This window comes from Rhinopithecus roxellana, chromosome 20, assembly GCF_007565055.1.
Source record: "Rhinopithecus roxellana isolate Shanxi Qingling chromosome 20, ASM756505v1, whole genome shotgun sequence".
Lineage (NCBI taxonomy): Eukaryota > Metazoa > Chordata > Mammalia > Primates > Cercopithecidae > Rhinopithecus > Rhinopithecus roxellana.
The window spans coordinates 25,724,476-25,743,442 of NC_044568.1; the positions used below are offsets into that span (position 1 = coordinate 25,724,476).

Here is an 18,967-nt window from a genome sequence, read left to right on the forward strand (position 1 = left end):
GTGAGCCCAGGAATAAGGCCTGGCCAGGCTGGTCCCATCTGGACAAGCCATGGTGGCTCCTGGACGTCAAATACCACCAGCACCAAGACAGCCATCCTGTTCGCCAGCTCCCTGACAAACAGACTTGCAGGTGTAATGGCACACAGGCTCTGCCTGCACAGTGGTGCAAAGGGTCCTAGGTGGATCCTGGCTTTGAATTTGAATTTCTCTGGTGGTGGGAAAGTGAACAAACCAGACCAGTTCTGCTGGTAAGGCAAGCCCTGGCCTCTATGAGGAAGCCTACATCATTTTCTAGGGATCTCTGAGTCTGGGGGCTTCTGGAAAATTGAGGAGGTTTGGGAGTTGCCCCACCTTCATGCTAGGGTGAGGCCTGTCTCCCCTCCACTGCCCTTTCCTCTGGCTCGTATGCTTGCTGACACCGCTCTTCCCGGCAGCAGGGCTGGGAGTCCCAGAGCAGACAGGCCTCCTCTGGGTCCCTGTTGTGTCCACAAGCTCATGTCTAAACAGGAGCTGCGCCAAGCCCCTGGTTTCCGCAGGAAAAGCCACGTGGATTGCTCCAATCCAATTACCCAAGGTGCCTGCATCCGCCTGCGGCACTGAGCTCAGGCCAGGCCATTTCTGCCTGGATGTCTGCTGCAGAGGAGTTGGCATGGCAACATGAGCTCTGAGCTGCTGAAACTTAAGTCAACTCATGGCTGGGAGGACAGAAAGACAGAAGCGGATGCCTTTCTGAGTGATGCAGGTCGGACACATCCACGCTAATTCCCGAAAGCCACATCCCAGGCGGAATTGGGATCTGTGGTCCGGCAAGAACACGTGTGCTGTGGCAGCGGCTCCTACAGACACAGGTGTGCCAGGTAAATGCCTGTTCATCCATCTAGATCCAAAGCACCTGCCTCCTTCTCCCTGAAGTCCTCCCTGACCTGCACACCCCACGCACGTGCACACACCCATGCCCCCACCCCCAACGTCTGTCACTGGATGGAACTCCAAGTCTTGGCACCACCACAAGTCCAAAGCCCACCCTGCTGCACTCCACAGTGAGGGCAGTGAGCCAGCCAGGTCACTCAGCACCAGCCCTCCTGACCTGGAAGGTCACAAAACCCAGCTAGACTACCCTAAGCTCTCCCTGAAACTCTTATTGGGCCCTTTAGGAAAGAGGCCTGCATTTTATCTGAGATGGAAGGCTAGGAACCTGAAGCTTCTGGAACCTTCTTTGAGAAGGAATCTAGTTCAGAGGAAAACAGACCTTAGGGCTGGAAGGAAAGAGACCAAGTCCTAGAGACATCATTGAGCTCTGATCTCCCTGCACCCGAAGCCAGCACAACCCGCAGACTTTCCAATGAATGATTTAGCAGTTCCCCTTTTCTTTGCTCTAGTCCCTTTGAGTTGGTTTCTGGCATTTCCCACCGAAGGGATCCTGTCTCAGATATGCCAGCTCTGTGATCTTTCTAAAATGCGATTCTATCAGCTCCTCTCCTGTGCAAACCTCCTGTGGCTCCCCCTTGACGTCCCACTGGGCAAAGTGGAGGCTTCCCTGAGTCCTGGGAGGCCCTGCAGAACCTGGTGCCTCTGGCCTGTGCCTTATCAGCATCCCTTGGGACACCACAGCGGAGCAGACACTGGGAGCACAAACTCTGGTGTTGGACATGAGGGGCCAGGTCGTCCTCCTGGATATTGGACAGGCTGCTCAACTGACTGTGCCTTAGTTTCCTCACATGTTAAGCCTTGGTAATAACCATCCCTCAGGGTAGTTGTAGATGGTGCACATGCAGCACCGAGTGCGGTGCCTGCCTCATCTCTAGGATGCTTATTTTTATCATTTTGCTAACACTGTTAATTCCCTTGCTGCAAAGGACTGAAGATACAGCCGGAGCCTTCAAAGTCTCCTCCTCGTGAGGCTGGTTTGCCTTACAAAGAGGGTTCTCTGCTTTCCCAGGTACATGGCGAGGACAGTACAGGGGACGACGTCAGGGCCTCCATCTCCTCGCAGGAGGTGATCAGAGCTATCTGTTGTGGGCTGCTTGTGCAAGCCCGAGGCACAGGCGTCTGCAGAAGCCAGGTGCAGGCAAAGGGGCCATACAATTTTCAAAAGGAAACTTCCCACAGGAGGTATTACTGCACTGTGTGATTTCTGAGAATAGGAACAGGCTGTGAGCAGCTCTGGGGCCCTCCTTCAATCAGCCAGCCTCGGCATTTCCCTGGTGAAGTCAGAAAGCCCAGATGAAGCCAACTCGGGCATGATTGGAAAGCAAATCTCAAGCCAGGTGAGCGGTGCATGCCCTAGAGGCACAACAGCCAACGTGATGATTCAAACAGCAGGACCCCTGGGTCCAGGACCTTGTGCCACAGTGACATGGGCAGTTGCCCTGAAGGCATGGACCCCATCCTAGGGAGACAGCTGAGTTTGAAGACATGACTGCCTACTCTCTACCACCTGCCACTCCAAAGTCATCTATTGGTGACCACAAAGGGTGCCAGCAAGGAGATGACTGGATGGAGGCTGACACCTAGACCCACATCTGAGCCACACCAGCCAGCACCTCCTCTCATTCCTGTGTTCTGCTCACGAACCTGCCTGGCGACCAGACTTATCTGCCAGCGTTTGCAAGGGCAGAAGCCCGCGGGGCTCCCACCAGTCCTATGCCCTCATGGAGGCTTAGCCCAAGACAGAGAGGAGGCCAGGGGCAAAGGCTTGCTTCAGGATGAAGATGGGGAACCTCCTTCAACTGGGGCAGCTCCAGGGCTGAACTAGAGCAGTCCTGAGTCAGGAGGCTGCAGGCCACAGCTGAGCATCTAGCCAGGCAAGGCCTCCAACCTCAAGTGCTCTGGGCCTGCCTGAGTGCTGAGGCCTGTGCCTGGGCTGGGCCTTGCAAGTCGCCAAAGCAAAGGATTCTGGAATACCAAAGCAGGTCACGTCACCTGTTCCTGGCTGACCAGCACCACCTCCATCCTCAGGAGGCCCTCTGCCCTCAGCGCCACCTCTGCCCTTCACAGGAAGGAGACCAGGAGGGCCTTGCTTCTCTCAGGTTCTGCTGTTGAGGTTTCTGTCCAAGTCCCTACTTCCCTGACACAAAGGCTGATGTTAATGGTTCATGAGCCAAACAAGGCTTGGAATATACTTAAGAGGGGATGACAGCATACTTTCTGTGGGAGTAGAATTTTTAACACAAGTCCACACAAATGCTAGGATTTAGGTAGACCCTGTGTCGGCTGCATTTCAAGTACAGCATTTCCTTCTGGAACGGATTGGCCGACTGCACGATGTGTAGGCATTTCAAGGCACCAGAGAACACAGATTAAGACGACAAACCTTCCTAAAACAGAACAGACGGGCTAACATTCTTCGGAACGGAATCATTTCACATTCAGCCTAAAGTTTTCTATGCAAAGAACATTTAACAAACTGAGTCCTAGAGGAAAATTTATGCCGAGCTTAAAAAGCAAGTGAGTGAGAATGAGTAAATAAAATCAGGTGTCAGCATTTCACTCACCCTCCCAGGTGGCTGGGCTTTCCGAACTGAGGCGAGGCCTCACTGCTGAGGGTTGAGGCCCCATCCTGAGCCCTTTTGGAGACCTCTGACCCCAGGCCACTGCTCTACACATGGCACCATGAAAGACCCTCCCTCTGCACACGGCACCATGAAAGCCCTTAGCTCCAAGACAACCAGCCAGAACACTCTCCCCTTTGAGAGAGGATGCCCCAGCTTAGGCCCAACCAAGGGCTGCTGTACATCTGAAAGGGGAGACCACAGCTCTTTTCTCTTTAGTTTACCTGTACTTCCAAGCCGGGGACGGGACTCTTGCCTCACTTTCTCTGGCCCCTGGAGCACCTGGAACCTGATGTCCAGCCAAGAGGTAGGACTGCACTTCCTGGTCCCCTGGCGGTTGGGTGGGATCATGTGATGAGTTCTGACCAATGAGCTGTGAGTGAAAGTGATATCGGGTATTGCTGCGCTTAAGTACTTAAACAGTAGAAGTGGAAACTTCCAGAGCTCTCTCCCTCTGCCACATTGACCTGCAGTGTTGGAGATGGTGGCTGCTCTGTCAGCCTCAGTCCAGGGTGAAGAGACATGGAACAGGGCCCTAGCTAACCCACATGTAATGTGGGCAAGAAGAAAACCTTTGATTATAACCACCGCATGACCCATCCCATCCTGACCAACAGAGGACAGCTTCTGATTGGCTGTGTAATTAGTCCATTTACTTGATGCTGAAAACAAGCCTCATTATGGAGAGCTCGCAGTTTCCCAAGAATGCAGCCAGATCTACCCTCCAGTCCAATCCAACTCTTCCTGCTCTCAAGGATAATGAAGCAATAATGATGTTCCTTTGTCCTGAATCCAGGCCAGGCAGAACACTCACTCCACACCCCCTCAATGTGGCCTAAAAAAGTCCATTCCTACCTACCCAAGTTCCTCTAGCACCACGAAGCATCAGGTGAGCTGAGTCTTAATCTTTTAATTTGTAGTGGAAACTGTTTCTGCTCAGAGAAGCGGTTGCTTTGGTGACACAGGTAGCACAGTAAATCCATAGACGTGGAGAAGTAAATCCACCAGAAACCTCTGCCAGGGGTCAGGGTATGGGTTGGTCACAGGGGCCAAGTGAGCCCTGCAGGGAAGGGGCAGGAGGCAGCACTGGGGGTCCTTTGAGGTGGGCTCAGATAGTGTCAGAGCCCAGAGGCCCAGCTTGGCCAGACACTGCCAGGTCTGACTGGCTGACAGTGTACCCAGGGCTGGCAGGGGCAGTGCTGGGCAGCAGCTGGTAAGCAGGGAGGCTGGGAACACTGGGCGAGTCAGGTGCAGCACAGTGGCTGCTCAGGGTATTGCACGGAAAGGGCCTAGGGTTTCTGGCAGCAGAGACTTTGCCTATTAGATGTATATAGTTGAGGGTGGGGTGTCCCCTAGGGAAGGTGTGGAGATAGGAAGGTGGTGGGTATTGGGTGGAGCAAGCCACGCGCAAAGGAGAAACAGGTGTGGTGGTGGGACAGCCAGGGAACTGAGGGTGGATTCATGGAAGTGGAGCCACTTAGGGAATCCTGCCTTGCCGGGGCCATGCCTTTGAGGACTGTAATCACTACCAGATCACTGACTGCAGACAAGGAGGCGTCCTCCAGGAGGGGCAGCTGGGGAACATGGGCCCGAGGGGAGGATCCCCTGCATTCACTTAGTTTGCCCCCAGTTAGGTTTTTTGTTTTTGTTTTTGTTTTTTTGTTTTGTTTTTTGTTTTGGAGAGGGAGTCTTGCTCTGTCGCCCAGCCTGGAGTGCAATGGTGCAATCTCTGCTCACTGCAACCTCTGCCTCCCGGGCTCAAGCGATTCTCCTGCCTCAGCCTCCCAAGTATCTGCGATTACAGGCATGTGTCAGCTAATTTTTGTTTGTTTGTATTTTTAGTAGAGATGAGGTTTCACCATGTTGGTTAGGCTGGTCTCGAATTCCTGACCTCAGGTGATCCACCTGCCTCAGCCTCCCAAAGTGCTGGGATTACAGGCTTGAGCCACTGTGCCCAGCCAGGTTTGTTTAACTTAAATGCTTAGCCTGTCCGGATAGTATCCTACCTACACCGTGCAGAGCAAGCTGGCTCAAGTCATCCCTTCTGCTCAGAGCATGCCGGCTGCATCTGTATCCTGCACTCCAGAAGGGCTGGATATGTCCCCGCACCATGGGACTGCTCCCTCTCAGGGCCCTTGGAGGATCCCTCAGAGCCCCTCCCCTGCCCACTCCTTAGGGGCTGGACTTTCTCTTGCCTCTTCCCTCCCTTCTTGGCTGATCCCTTGTGGGTCACCTCTTTCCAGGGGACAGCCAGCCCAGGTATCTCCTGATCTCTGACCACATGTATTTGATTGACAACTCTACATCTTCCTCTAGAAGTGTATTACTCCTCCTCCCCCCACTTCCCCACATACAGTTCTGTCTCCCAAGTAGTTCTGGGCCCTGGATCTCCTCCATAGCCTATCTCCTCTTCCCAGCTTACAACTCTGCCCTCTAGTCCCCTGGATCCATTCCCACAGCCATATCCCAGGTCAGGCCTCGCCCTCTTCAACCTAGACACTGCAACAGATTCCACCTGATCTCCCTCGTCTGGCCTACCCGGCAGCTGGTGGGGTCTTTCTAAACTACACATCATACCACACTGCTCCCTTATGGCCATTCAGTAGTGCCTGCTGACTCCAGGAGGTTCCCCAGGTACCTAGGCAGGGAAGGGCAGGCGGCCTGATTGCTCTGTCTCCTCTTGCTCCTGGAGCTCCAGGGGCCCTGACAGGAGCAGTCCCCAACTCTGCCCTTCCAGGCCTCCACACTTCTGTTGGGGCTGTTCCCTGACAGCTGTCATCTGTGTGAAGGAATGTGGACTCAGCAGAGGAGCTCAGGGTTCAAGATTCACAGAGATGATCCCTTTGTCAAAACTCAGCCAGCCATTCCATGGCCCCTGGGATGACTAGAGGACCTTAGGCTGAGGTCAAACAGGCCCTTTCTGTCTTGATAGCTGAGTGTTTCTGAGAATGTATTGCTCAAGCTTGCAGTCTGCATACTAGAAAGGTAGGTAACCAGCCCCTGATAGATCTGACACCTTCAGATCTATCAAGCTAGAAACAGAACTGAGAGACAGGAGGCTCAAGCTATGTCAGCAAATTCCATCCTTCAAAGCAGAAGGAGGGACGGCCTTGTGTGTGTGGCTCTGTGGGTTGTCTCTACAGGACCAGGGACCCTGCCCGTGTGGAGCCCTGGGGTTGGAGGGTGAGGTGCTTGCCCACCCATCCCAACTTCCAGTCCCAGCAAATGAGGGTTCTGTTTTCTAACTCTGAGGCCAGATGAGGAGAACAAAGCTTGTGCCCCCTACTCCCCCCGCAAGCACTCAGTATTTTATTCCACCACCTGACCCTAGCTGTGTGTAGAGTAGGCAGATAATAGGAACCCCTGCCAACTGAGAACAAGTGGCAGCCCTGCCCCCTGCTGACCTGGAGCTGCAGCCAGTATGGGCTCATCTGAGGCCACCTGGGGCCTGCTTGGGACCTCAAACTCATTCCCTCCCTCCCTTCCTTTCTCTTTCCCTGCTGTAGTGGGAAAGAGACACAGCTATGAACCAGTCCATGGCAAAAAGACAGGAGGGAGATTAGACATGAGCATCAGAAAGGCAGGAGTAACGGAACTGCCTCTTGGGGACATCGGAGAAGGCGTTGCCCAGCACACACCTCAGAGAATATGTTTTTCACACTGGGGGTTCAGCTACACTGCGCAACGACCCCAAATGGGTACAGCTGGCCCCACTTACAGATAAGGAAATGGAGACTCAGAGAGGTAAATGGCAGTCCCTGAGAGGTGCAGCCAAGTCACCTGACTCCAATTTCCTTTTTCTCCCTACTTTTCTTGCCAAGGCTGAATATAAGAGATATGCAAACATACCCAGAAATATGTAAATGAGCAGCATCAAGCACCACCCTTACTTCCAGGACAAGTTCTGGGGGAAGAGTAACATTCCCTACACTGTCTTTGTCCTTCCCCCTCAATTCCCACAAAACAAGACCTTTGCCTCTTTTTTCAGTCCCCTGAAGGTTACATTTGTCACCCACCCCCATTGAGCCATTGGTGAAAACTCCAATGATCTTCCTCCCTCCCTGCGAGCTGCTGGTCTCATCTATTTCCGCTTTTTTTTCTTCCATCCAGTCACCACCACCTTGGATCCCCAAATCTCCCTGCCCTCAGCCTGGTGACCACCCTGGCAACCCTGAAAACACTTAATTTGTCAATATTTGGGAAAGCGTGGGTTCTTACAGTGGTCTTGTTTTGACTCCTAGTCTGAGGTTCCTGACTGTCAGGGGTCACTAGTTTCTGCTTTTATTCCTGAGAATGGTCCAGTAGTCTGAATTACTTCTTTGGGATGGATTCAAGAGTAGAATTACTCAGTAAATTTTAAAGCTTCTGATACATATTGCCAAACTGCTTTCTACCAAGATTCTGTCAATTTGCTGATTGTTTGAGAATATGTGTTTCACAATATCCTTACCAACTCTGGGTTTTAACATTAAAAAATGTGATTTTGGCTGGGCACAGTGGCTCATGCCTGTAATCCTAGCACATTGGGAGGCCAAGGTGGGCAGATTGCTTGAGCCCAGGAGTTGGAGACCAGCTAAGGCAACATGGCGAAACCCAGTCTCTGCAAAAAACACAAAAATTAGCCAGGTGTGGTGGCATGTACTTGTAATTCCAGCTAATCAGGAGGCTAAGGTGAGAGGAACACTTGAGCCCAGGAAGTAGAGGCTGCAGTGAGCTGAGATCGCACCACTGCACTCCAGCCCCAGAGAGAGTGAGACAGGTCTCAAAAAAAAAAAAAAAAAAAAGGTTTTTGATAGTTTAGTGGGCAGTGATATCTGGTTACATTTTTCAGGATGCTTAATTTGTATTCCTTTTATGAAGTGCTGCTTCAAATCCTTTTCCCATATATTGAAGGAGTTAGTATTTTCTCCATCGATTGGGTGCACTCCACTTGAGTCAGGTTCGGGTGGGACCCAGACGGTCAGCTCCAAATCGCTTACCCCAGAGTGGTGGTTTTCAAACATTTTAAAAAGCAGGAGAGCCTTTTCTTAATCTCACACAGCATCTCTTTATAAAAACACTAACAAATAGCCCATGAGGAAAGGCTTGGAGCCCTCCCTTGCCCACCCCCACCCCACCCCTCTGGTTCCAGAAGCCTTGGTTTTACCTGAGGAGGGGCCACTGGGACCTCGTTGTCCTTCTCTCTGAAGAAGAGCTGTCACCGCAGACCTGAAAGGAGATGAGCAGTTCACAGGGGTGCCCGGAACAATCTCCAGAGCTCCCCTAACAGCCACCAAGCAGCCCAGAACAGGTGAGCCAGGTACAAAGACCAAGGGGCCCCACCTGCGGCCAGAGGCACTGCCACACCCTCCACGTCGCCAGGGCGCGGGTGTGTGCCCGGCAGTTCCAGTGGACGAAGTGCAGCCCCAGTGGGTGGGGCCTGAGGTTTGTGTGACGGATTTTCAGGGAGGACGGTTGCCAAGAGGAGAGGACTCTGAGGGTGGGATGGATGAGCCCTCCACGTGGACACCGGGACCCAGGCCAGGCCCAGGGGTTGCAGGGGTGAAGGTGGAGGGTGGGGAAGAGGTGAATTCAAAAGCTCCAGCCGCAGGGCCCAGGTTTAATCTGATAGGAGAACCAGAACAATCAGAGTTTTGGGATCTTTGTGCAATCTCTGCTTCCCTAAGATACTGAGGGTAGGGGACAGCTGAACCCAGGTCAGGGAAGAGGGACAGTGGCCACTGGGATGGGGTGGATTAGGGGAGGAAGAGCAACACGGAGAGGAACCAGAGGGATTTGGTGGCAGATAAGGAGGAGCAGATCAGTGGAAGGGAGGCTCAGGGGGACACTTGGTGAACCCAGAGGGGTCTTTGAAGGGGACAGCTAGGAGGGAACTCATGTGACCCTAGGGCTTTGGACATGATGTCACTGGCTCCCTGCACCCCTTGCTGACTGAGGTGAGGGATCCTGGCACTATGCTCTGGGGACGCTGCCCTCCACACTTGGGCCCCAGTCCCAGTTCGTAGTCCCCGCCCTTGCCCGCTAGTCCCGCCCCTGATCCCTGGCCCGCTGGCCCAGTTCCAGGCCTCATTCCTACTAACCTGCCGAATCCTTGGCTCCAGGGCCTGCCGCTTCTCAGGCCCAGTCTCTACTTTCAAGTTCAGCACCCCCGGCCCAACGCCTAGTGCAGCCAGGGCTGTCCTTGTGCGCTCCACCTTCTTAAGCCAGTCCCATGGCCCGGCCCAAAGCCCTCTTACCACCCCTCCATCCAGAGTAGGGTGACCCATTACTCTTCACACCCCATCCTTTATGTACACTTATTTTGCAAATCACCCAAACTGAGTGTTTCAGAAGAATCTGAAAGCCGAGGCCCCGTCCATTCTCTGTCCCCTGGCCGAAGATGTTGCAGTAGTGCTGGCAGGAGCGTCTCCTCCATGGCAAACAGTTGGCTCCCTTCTGACTAGGAATTTGCGCAGAAAAGCCTTCGGCTCCAATGAGACCTGGTTCTGGTCTAGGCCATTGGTCTTGGGCAAGTCATTTAACCTCTAAGCCCCAGAGGCTCCCTCCTCTGTAACATTAGGGGCCACTACAAGATCTTGGATGGCCATGGCCAGAACCAAATGAGCACCAGCACTTGATGTTGCCAGATCAGAGTGGGAAGAAGGAAGCCAGAGCCCCCCAGGTCTATGCTCTGCATGTGGTGACCTGGCTTCCCCAGGAGATCTTATGTTCGTGTGGACACCCTGGCTTTTGCCTTCAGAGCCAAGTACCTGGCAGGATCCCTCCCCACCCATAGCCTGGGGAGTCCAGCCTGCCGGGAAGCGGAGGCTGACCTGCTGTCCCAGTCTGTCTTCTGTCCCTGGGACTCCTGCCTCGTCACCCACAGTTGGCTGACAACCTGCATGCACCTCTGTCCTTCACCCTTTTGCTGGACTGACCTGACCCAGGTCACAGGCTTGCAAGCATCTGGCATTAGACATAAAGGAGGCAGGCCACTCCTGAGCCATTTGGGCCCGTGTGACTCCCAGCCCCCACTGCCCTCTCTCTAAGTGGGGAGGAGCTTACCTCTCATCCCTGAGTGAGAAGTTTGTCAAGCAGGATCTTTGGCCTCCGACATTTCCCAAACTGTCCCCCACCAGCTGCACAGCTGCACAGTCCCTCCCCACTCTCCACCCCCCTCCCATGCCCTACCAACTCTTCTGAAAAATCCCTGCATGTTTTTTTTCAAAATAGAATTAAATAACAAGAACTGACTATTTAGGGAGGGGTTCCTGAGGGGAAATGGAGTCTCGACAACCTTGAAATTATAGGCCCTTCTCTTTTCTCAAAGAAAAGAGAAACATGTCAGATCATTGATATTCTGAGCCAAGCCTTGTTTTGAAATATGCTCTCCCCCTATCCTTTCACGAACCACAGACTTTTTCCCTCTTTGAAAATAAGATCACATCAAGGTAGGGATTAGAAATGGGAAAAATTCAATCAGAGCCTCCCTCAGCCAGCTACCCATCTCAGTATACTCCCAGGCAAGCAGAATCAGCTCCTGCTCCAAACCTGCTCAGCATCATCATTCAAAACGCACCGGTAGGAAATGGTGAAACAGAAGAACCTTTCATCCCGGCTAAGCAGGGCCTGCAGTGCTGCTCTCCTGGCTCTGACAGCTGGCTTGTGCCTGGGCCGAGTCAGGCCTCTGATTTAAATAGGCAGTGGGAGCAGAGCAGGGAGGGCCTAGGGGGTGGGTGTGGAAAGTGGGCCGTTTACCTAGCACAGCAAGGCAGTGTCTGGAGCCAGCAGTGGTCCCAAGCACGCGCCTGCCTGCCTGCCCGTCCACCAGGAGGCCTCAAGCCCACAGGCCCCAAGACCGCAGACCAGCACCTGGGGTGACCCCTGATGGATGTGCAGCTCCAAGGGATACATCCCTAGATGCACTGAGTTTGGTCGGGTTCCTGGATACTTCCACCTCTCCTTTGTAGCAGAACCAGCTGTGGAGATGGATGGACCTGTTCCCCAGGGCCTCTCTCCAAGCCTCAGTTTCTGCCTTCTTAAAATGAGGATAACACTGACTTCACAGGTCCAGAAATAATGTTTGCAAAGGGCCTGGCACCTAGGAGGTTGATTTATTTACTCACATGGTGATACTAGGGCCAGGTACCTTCAATGAGGCTGGAGCCTAGAGGTTTAGTAATGCACCCAAAGTCACACAGCCTTCCATCTGACTGTCAGTGTCAGACCTCATGCAGACCTGGGGCCTCCCAGCCTCATGCTACAGTTGAAGTTTGGGGTGAGTGAGGGAGAAGAGCAGCTGCTCACTTTGGGGAAAAATCTTGACTGAACCCTAGTGAAGGGGTTACCTTTAAGCCCCCAGTGTTACGGGAAGAGGGTCCTGATCCAGACCTCAAGAAAGGGCTCTGGGACCTCGCACAGGAAAGAGTTCAGGGTGAGTCCACACAGTAAAGTGAAAGCAAATTCATTAGAGAAGAAACAAAAGAATGGCTACTTCATAGAGCAGCCCTGAGGGTGCTGGCTGGCTATTTTTATGGTTATTTCTTGATAGTGTGTTAAACGAGGGGTGGATTATTTATGAGTTTTCCAGGAAAGGGGTGGGCAGTTCCTGAAACTGAGGGTTCCTCTCCTTTTTTAGACCATATAAAACCAAGTATGACTTCTGGAACATTGCCCTGGCATTTGTAAACTGTCATGGTGCTGGTGGGAGTCTCTTTTGCCATGCTAATGCATTATAATTAGCATATAATGAGCAGTGAGGACAACCAGAGGTGGTTTTGGTCACAATCTTGCTTTGGCAGGTTTTGGCTGGCTTCTTTACTGCATCCTGTTTTATCAGCAGAGTCTTTGTGACCTGTATCTTGTGCTGACCTCCTATCTCATCCTGTGACTAAGAATGCCTAACCTAGGCTGGATGTGGTGGCTGACGCCTGTAATCACAGCACTTTGGAGGCTTAGGCAGGCAGATCTCTTGAGCTCAGGAGTTTGAGACCAGCCCGGGCAACACGGTGCAACTCTGTTTCTAAAAAATATACAAAAACTAGCTGGGTGTGGTGGTGAGTGCCCATAGTCACAGCTACTTGCATTGCTGAAGTGGGAAGATCGCTGGAGCCCAGGAGTTCGAGGCTGCAGTGAGCTGTGATGGCGCCAGTGCACTCCAGCCTGGGTGACAAAGTGAGACCCTATCTCAAAATAAACAAACAAAGAATAAGAATTCCTAACCTTCTGGGAATGCAGCCCAGTACGTCTCAGCCTCATTTTACCCAGCACCTATTCAAGATGGAGTTGTCCTGGTTCAAACACCTCTGATGCCAACACCAAGGCAAGGGGGGTGGCATGGGTGAACAGGCATGGTCAGGCATCCTGTCTGCATTTGGGTGAGACCCTGGGGGAGAGGTGCAGAAGTATCCCAGAGTAGCTGCTAGGGATGGTTGGTGAGAGGAGCTGCCCTTCAAACCTCCTAGGTCTCTGAGTAACACTCTAGGGTGGTAAGTGTCTCACCTGTTTGTTCAACTTGATCTTCCAGTGAGTGGGACAGTGCCCCCACCTCAGTGAACAAAGATTAGGACATAAGCTAATGGGGAATTAAGACAAAGCAGTAGTTTGTCATTTTATGCTTGAAAAAGTTCTGCCCTTAACAGTGCAAATAAATCTGCTAGTAAATAATTGAAGTCACATGAGGGAGCTGTCTTTAACAGGAAGAGTACACATTTTCATTTTGATTAACAAAATGTTAACTCCTCATTTCCCCTAAAGAAGCAGCAAAACAGAGGACCTGGATCTCTGTTAGTTGGACTCAGTAGGGAGATCAGCTTGCCTATAAATACTGAAGAAGATGAAGTTGAAGTTATGATTACATATGAAGCCCATTCATCTGCCAGTCATTAATTGTTATGTATATTGTGGACATGACACCCTTTCAGAAGTTTGGATTACAAAGGTGAGAGACACACTTGGAAAGACTGTGCACTTCAGAGACCCACCTAGGTTCAAACCTGGCCCTGGGCAACACTGGGCCTTCACTTAGTCTCTATGAGCCTTGGGTTTCTACTACTTTGCAAGGCTGTTGGGAGAATTAGATGAGATGATACTGGTGACAACTCTTTGTAAGCATTCAGTGATCAGTTATCCATTTGGAAAGATAATTCTACAGGGAGCATGGGGCAGGCAGGAGGGGAGACAAGCAGGAAGGCCAGTGCAGTAGGCAAAGCAGGGAGATGGAAGTGCCAAGGCAGTGGGAAGAGAGAAGGGTCACATATCTGGGGGACATCTAAGAGGATAGAATGGTGTTATGGACTGAATGTTTGTGTCCCCAACAAATTTATATGTTGAAGCCCTAAACCCGCTGCATGGCTGCATTTGCAGATGGAGGCTTTAAGGAAGTATAGATGGTCTCTGACTTAAGATGGTGTGACTTAAGAATTTTCAACTTTTCTGGCCGGGCGTGGTGGCTCAAGCCTGTAATCCCAGCACTTTGGGAGGCCGAGACGGGCGGATCACGAGGTCAGGAGATTGAGACCATCCTCGCTAATATGGTGAAACCCCGTCTCTACTAAAAAATACAAAAAACTAGCTGGGTGAGGTGGCGGGCGCCTGTAGTCCCAGCTTCTTGGGAGGCTGAGGCAGGAGAATGGCGTAAACCCGGGGGGCGGAGCTTGCAGTGAGCTGAGATCCTGCCACTGCACTCCAGCCTGGGTGACAGAGCAAGACTCCGTCTCAAAAAAAAAAAAAAAAAAAAAAAAAAAAAAAGAATTTTCAACTTTTCTTTTTTTCTTTTATGAGACAGAGTCTTACTCTGTTACCCATACTGGAGTGCAGTGGTGCCATCCTGGCTCACTGCAACCTCCACCTCCCGGATTCAAGCGATTCTCGTGCCTTAGCCTCCCAAGTAGCTGGGATTACAGGTGCCCACCACCACATCCAGTTAGTTTTTGTATTTTTAGTAGAGACAGGGTTTCACCATGTGGTCCAGGCTGGACTCAAACTTCTGACCTCAGGTGATCTGCCCACCTTGGCCTTCCAGAGTGCTGGGATTACAAACATAAGCCACTGTGCCTGGCCAAGATATTTCAACTTTTCAATGGTGCAAAAGTAAGAGACATTCCATAGAAATTGTACTTTGAATTTTGACCTTTTCTTTTTATTATTTTAATTTTTTATTATAAAATGTTAGTTATTATTATAAAATAGACTTTGTTGGATGATTTTGCCCAACCGTAAGCTAATGTGAGTGTTTTGAACATGTTTAATATAGGCTAGGTTAAGCTATGTTTTCTAGTTTAGGTGTATTAAATGCATTTTCAAGGAACTGTATTTTCAACAAGATGGGTGTATAGGGATGTAACCCCATGATAAGTTGAGGAGTATTTGTAATTAAGTTTGAAAGTGGTCATAAGGATGGGCCCCTGATCTGATAAGATTAGTGTTCTTATAAGAAGAGATGCCAGGCCAGGTGCGGTGGCTCACACCTGTAATCCTAGCACTTTGGGAGGCCAAAGTAGGAGGATCACTTGAGGCCAAGAGTTAGAGACCAGCCTGGCCAACATACGAAACCCTGTCTCTACTAAAAAGACAAAAATTAGCTGGGTATGGTGGTATGCGCCTGTAGTCCCAGTTACTTGGGAGGCTGATGCATGCTTGAACACGGGAGGCGGAGGTTGCAGTGAGCTCAGATTGTGTGACAGAATGAGATGCTGTCTGGAAAAAAAACAAAAAAAAAAAGAGAGAGATGCCAAAGTGCTCACACGAACCAAGGAAAAGCCATATGTGGACTTAGTGAGAAGGCGGCTGTCTACAAGCCCAGAAGAGAGCCCTTACTAGAAACTGAATCAACCAGAACATTGAACTCAGATTTCTAGCCTCTAACCTGTAAGAAACTAAATTTCAGTTGTTTAACCCACCCAGTCTGTGGTATTTTGTTATGGTAGCCCAAGCAGACTTATACAAATGGATGGGGACGGAGGGGTACCTGGGTAACATGAAAATGGACCAGGAGGCTGGGCATGGTGGCTCATACTTGTAATCCCAGAACTTTGGGAGGCCGAGGCAGGCAGATCACTTGAGGTCAGGAGTTCAAGACCAGCAGTGGCCAACATGGTAAAACCCCATCTCTAGTAAAAATACAGAAATTAGCTGGGTGTGGTGGTATGACCCTGTAGTCCCAGCTACTCGGGAGGCAAAGCCAGGGGAATTGCTTGAACCCAGGAGGTCAAGGTTGCAGTGAGCTGAGATGGTACCACTGCACTCCAGCCTGGGCGATGGAGCGTGAGACTGTGTCTCAAATAAACAAAAAAAAAAAAAAGAAAAAGAAAATGAACTAGGAATTTATTCTGAGGTCTCCTGGTTCAGGTAACTGTATGGCTGGTGAAGTTGTTTGCTGGCAGTGGAGGTGGGTGAATGGGCGAAGGCAGGGTTTGTAGTGTTGAATGACATTTGCATAGACATATCCAGACAGAAGTGGAATATTCAGACCCAGAACTCAGAGTTGAGGTCCGGATTGGAGCAGGTTTGAGAATTATTCGCGTGTAGGTGGACTCTTGGGAGTGACTACATTTTGTCAGATCACTTACGCTTTCTTTCTTCTTCAATTGGTCCATTCTAATTCTAATTTCTTGTTATGTAAGATAGCTTTTGTCTTTTATATTTTTGTAAAAATCAGATATTCTCCTTTGCTTTAAAAAAGCACAGTTGTGCACAACTTTCCCCAATTTTTACATGACTTTGTTTTCCCCTACTTGTAGAGAACAAGTCTTGTTTAGGAGCATAACTGATGCGGTTAGAATCTACTTGTGCGGTTAGAATTGCACAATTTTTTGAGACTCATTTTGTCTTCAATATTTGTGATGTCAGTTCTCCTGTCATTCTTACACAATATCAGAATAACATATCTCCCTTCACTTCAGCTTATTGGATAATTTATAATTCAAAATTTAAACTAGCAAATGCTTATTTCTTTCCCTCAGAGTTGAACTTGAAAGGCACAGTGTGTTTTCTTTAGTTCTAGGCTGAGCTGTTTTTTCATTTCTGGAAACTTTTCTTATATTATTTCTTTCCTGATGTCTCCTTTATGTGTTCCTCATCCATTCATCTCTCTCTTCTAGGACTACTTTAGGGCTGTGATACAATTTTTCCATTTTCCAAATCAGTTACTTGGTCCTCTGTTTTCTTTGTCTACATTTTAGGTTTCATGTCTTACCTTATCCTCAACATCAGTAATTTCTTTGTTCTATTTGTTTCTGTTAATGCCAATTACTACTTCCAGGTGTTTTCCAATTCTTTTATCATTTTCACCATGGAATTAAGGCTATTGTTTTTTCTGATCTGTTTCTGTTAGTATTTTGTTGTTGTTGTTGTCATTTATTTCTTTCAAAGTAGTTATAATCCAGTTCATCTTCCTTGTTCCTTAGATTCCATCATTTAAAAAACAAATTAATTGACATTTATTGGGTGCCTACTGCATGCAGACACTGCTGCTCATCATTTAGTACTTGTAACTGTCTGCTTTCCTTCTAAGTTTAGTACAGCAGGATTCAGAATTCTTCAGTCACATCTGCTTTGGGCAGGTTCATGATTAATTAATTCATTTATTTTCTCTTGTTCCCCAAAAGATTCAAGATAACTTAAACTGTATCCTATGTACAGTATGAGACTTTGTTTGTTTGTTTGTTTAAATAGGGAATTAGAGCTAAGGGAAAACAGAAAAAACAAGAGGCAGTCAGGCAGAGCTAGAGATGCAGAAAGAGTGAGTGAGGTGAAGTCTCAGTCCAATGGTGGCCTCAGGTAGGCACAGAGATGTGTTTTATGACTGAGGCTTATCCTATTGAATTTTGTTGGTGGTGTTGAATGACACTTTGTTTTAAATTCTTGCTTGAATGGCTGCAGTGCAGAAGAGGCCCCCATGGCATCACTCCCTTGGCTAGCCCCCCTGGGTGGGAAATGCTTATATATATATCTTTCCCAAGGGGGACGGAATTGAAAAGAAAAGAAAAAATAAAAAGAGGCAGGATTATAGGTCATATGTGGGCTGGGGGCACATAAACAGTGTAACAGTGAACCCCAACCTCATGGTTCACCTTCCAAAACTCAGTATTGATTGAGCTACTCATTAGTTGTGTATTTCCTGCGCTCAGAATCAGAGATTTTCCCTGTGTTGGGTGGCAACTGTAATCTGGTCGAGAGGAAGGCTTTTCAGGGGCTCTCTGTTCCCACAGAACTCGAGAGTGGCCTCATTTCACACTTCTTGGGAACTAGTTTTTCAAGTGACAGATTGATTGGTGTATGGGTGGTTACCAAAAAAGATTCTATTTTATTAGCTGTTTGTCTTGCAAAGTTAAATAGTTTTTAAAACTTTATCAAACTGTCATCATCTCCAGGGTTTAAAGTGTGCCCTCTGGCTTTGAGGGAATATCTCAGTCCCATAGGTGAGTCCCATAGCCGTCATGTCCCAGTTTACCTCAAGTCATTGAGCAATGAGCCTGAGATGGGGCAGGTGAGCTCAGGCCTGTGGCTGCCCTAGTCTGGGCCCACTTAGGGGGTGACCCTGAGTGGCAGCTAGCTGAGCACCAAGGTGACAGACAGCTCTAAATTTCATCCCGGTGCCTAAACTGTCTTAAAAAAATACATCAAAGGAAAAGTAAAATCTAGACATTCCTATACATGAGAGACTATGTATATAGGTAATATTGCTTTTCTGTTGAGAAGGAAATAGAAAACATTTCACTTACTCTTTTTTTTTAAATTAAAAATGAGGAATATATCAAACAATGAAAAAGACCTTGGTTTCCTATTGTGGCAGTTAAAGAAGAGAGACAAACAGACTGAAAGTGGTTGAGGGAAGGCAGGGAGCAGAGTCCTGTCCAATGGGTGCCTCAGCTCAGCGTGCCTGGCCTGGGCAGCCCAGCCCTGCCCTTTCAGCCTCAGTGGGTGCAGCCCCTAGTTGTCTACTCTGTCCTTGGCCCCTCCCTTAGCCCCAAGTGTCCTGTCCAGAGTCAAGGCCAATTACTCCTAGCTCCTGAGTCCATTTCTGGTCCCTGCTCCCAACCTTTCCCTGGCTGTCATCTCCACCAGGGCCTCCTCCTGTCTTGCCTGCATTGAGCCCCTTCCCTCCCAATCGGGCTGAAGTCCGTGATCCCTACCACCAGCAGCTCTGAGCTCATTCTGCCCTTGTCGAGCATCTCCAAATCTCCCTCTATCCCCAGGATCAATCCTACCTGGCCTGGCTTGAGGGCCCCCAGTGACCAGGCCCCACCCTCCCCAGCCTCATTTGTGCCCCTCCCTTTCTCCCACTGATTTGGTCTGATGGCCCCGACCTCTAGCATTCACTGTTCCTGGAACATACCATGCTCTTTCACGCCTCCATGCCTTTGCACATGCTGTACCCTGTGTCTGGAACACCCTGGTGGTCCAGCTCCTCCAAGGCTTAGCATTAAAGCTTCCAA

At 49.9% G+C, this 18,967-nt stretch overlaps 1 protein-coding gene across 2 annotated transcripts in view; it reads right to left on the minus strand.

Annotated features, from left to right (window-relative positions):
- SMPD3 (sphingomyelin phosphodiesterase 3) overlaps positions 1-18,967 on the minus strand; it is a 91,983-nt gene that overhangs the window by 19,360 nt on the left and 53,656 nt on the right. Inside the window, exons 1-2 of one of the 2 annotated variants that reach the window (XM_010355044.2) lie at positions 11,110-11,184; positions 8,698-8,759 (exon numbers count right to left, since the gene is read on the minus strand). The gene's annotated coding sequence lies outside the window, so the exon portion shown is untranslated. Of the gene's footprint in view, positions 1-8,697; positions 8,760-11,109; positions 11,185-18,967 lie in introns of those variants that run through there. The other variant, XM_010355043.2, reaches the window with a different exon arrangement.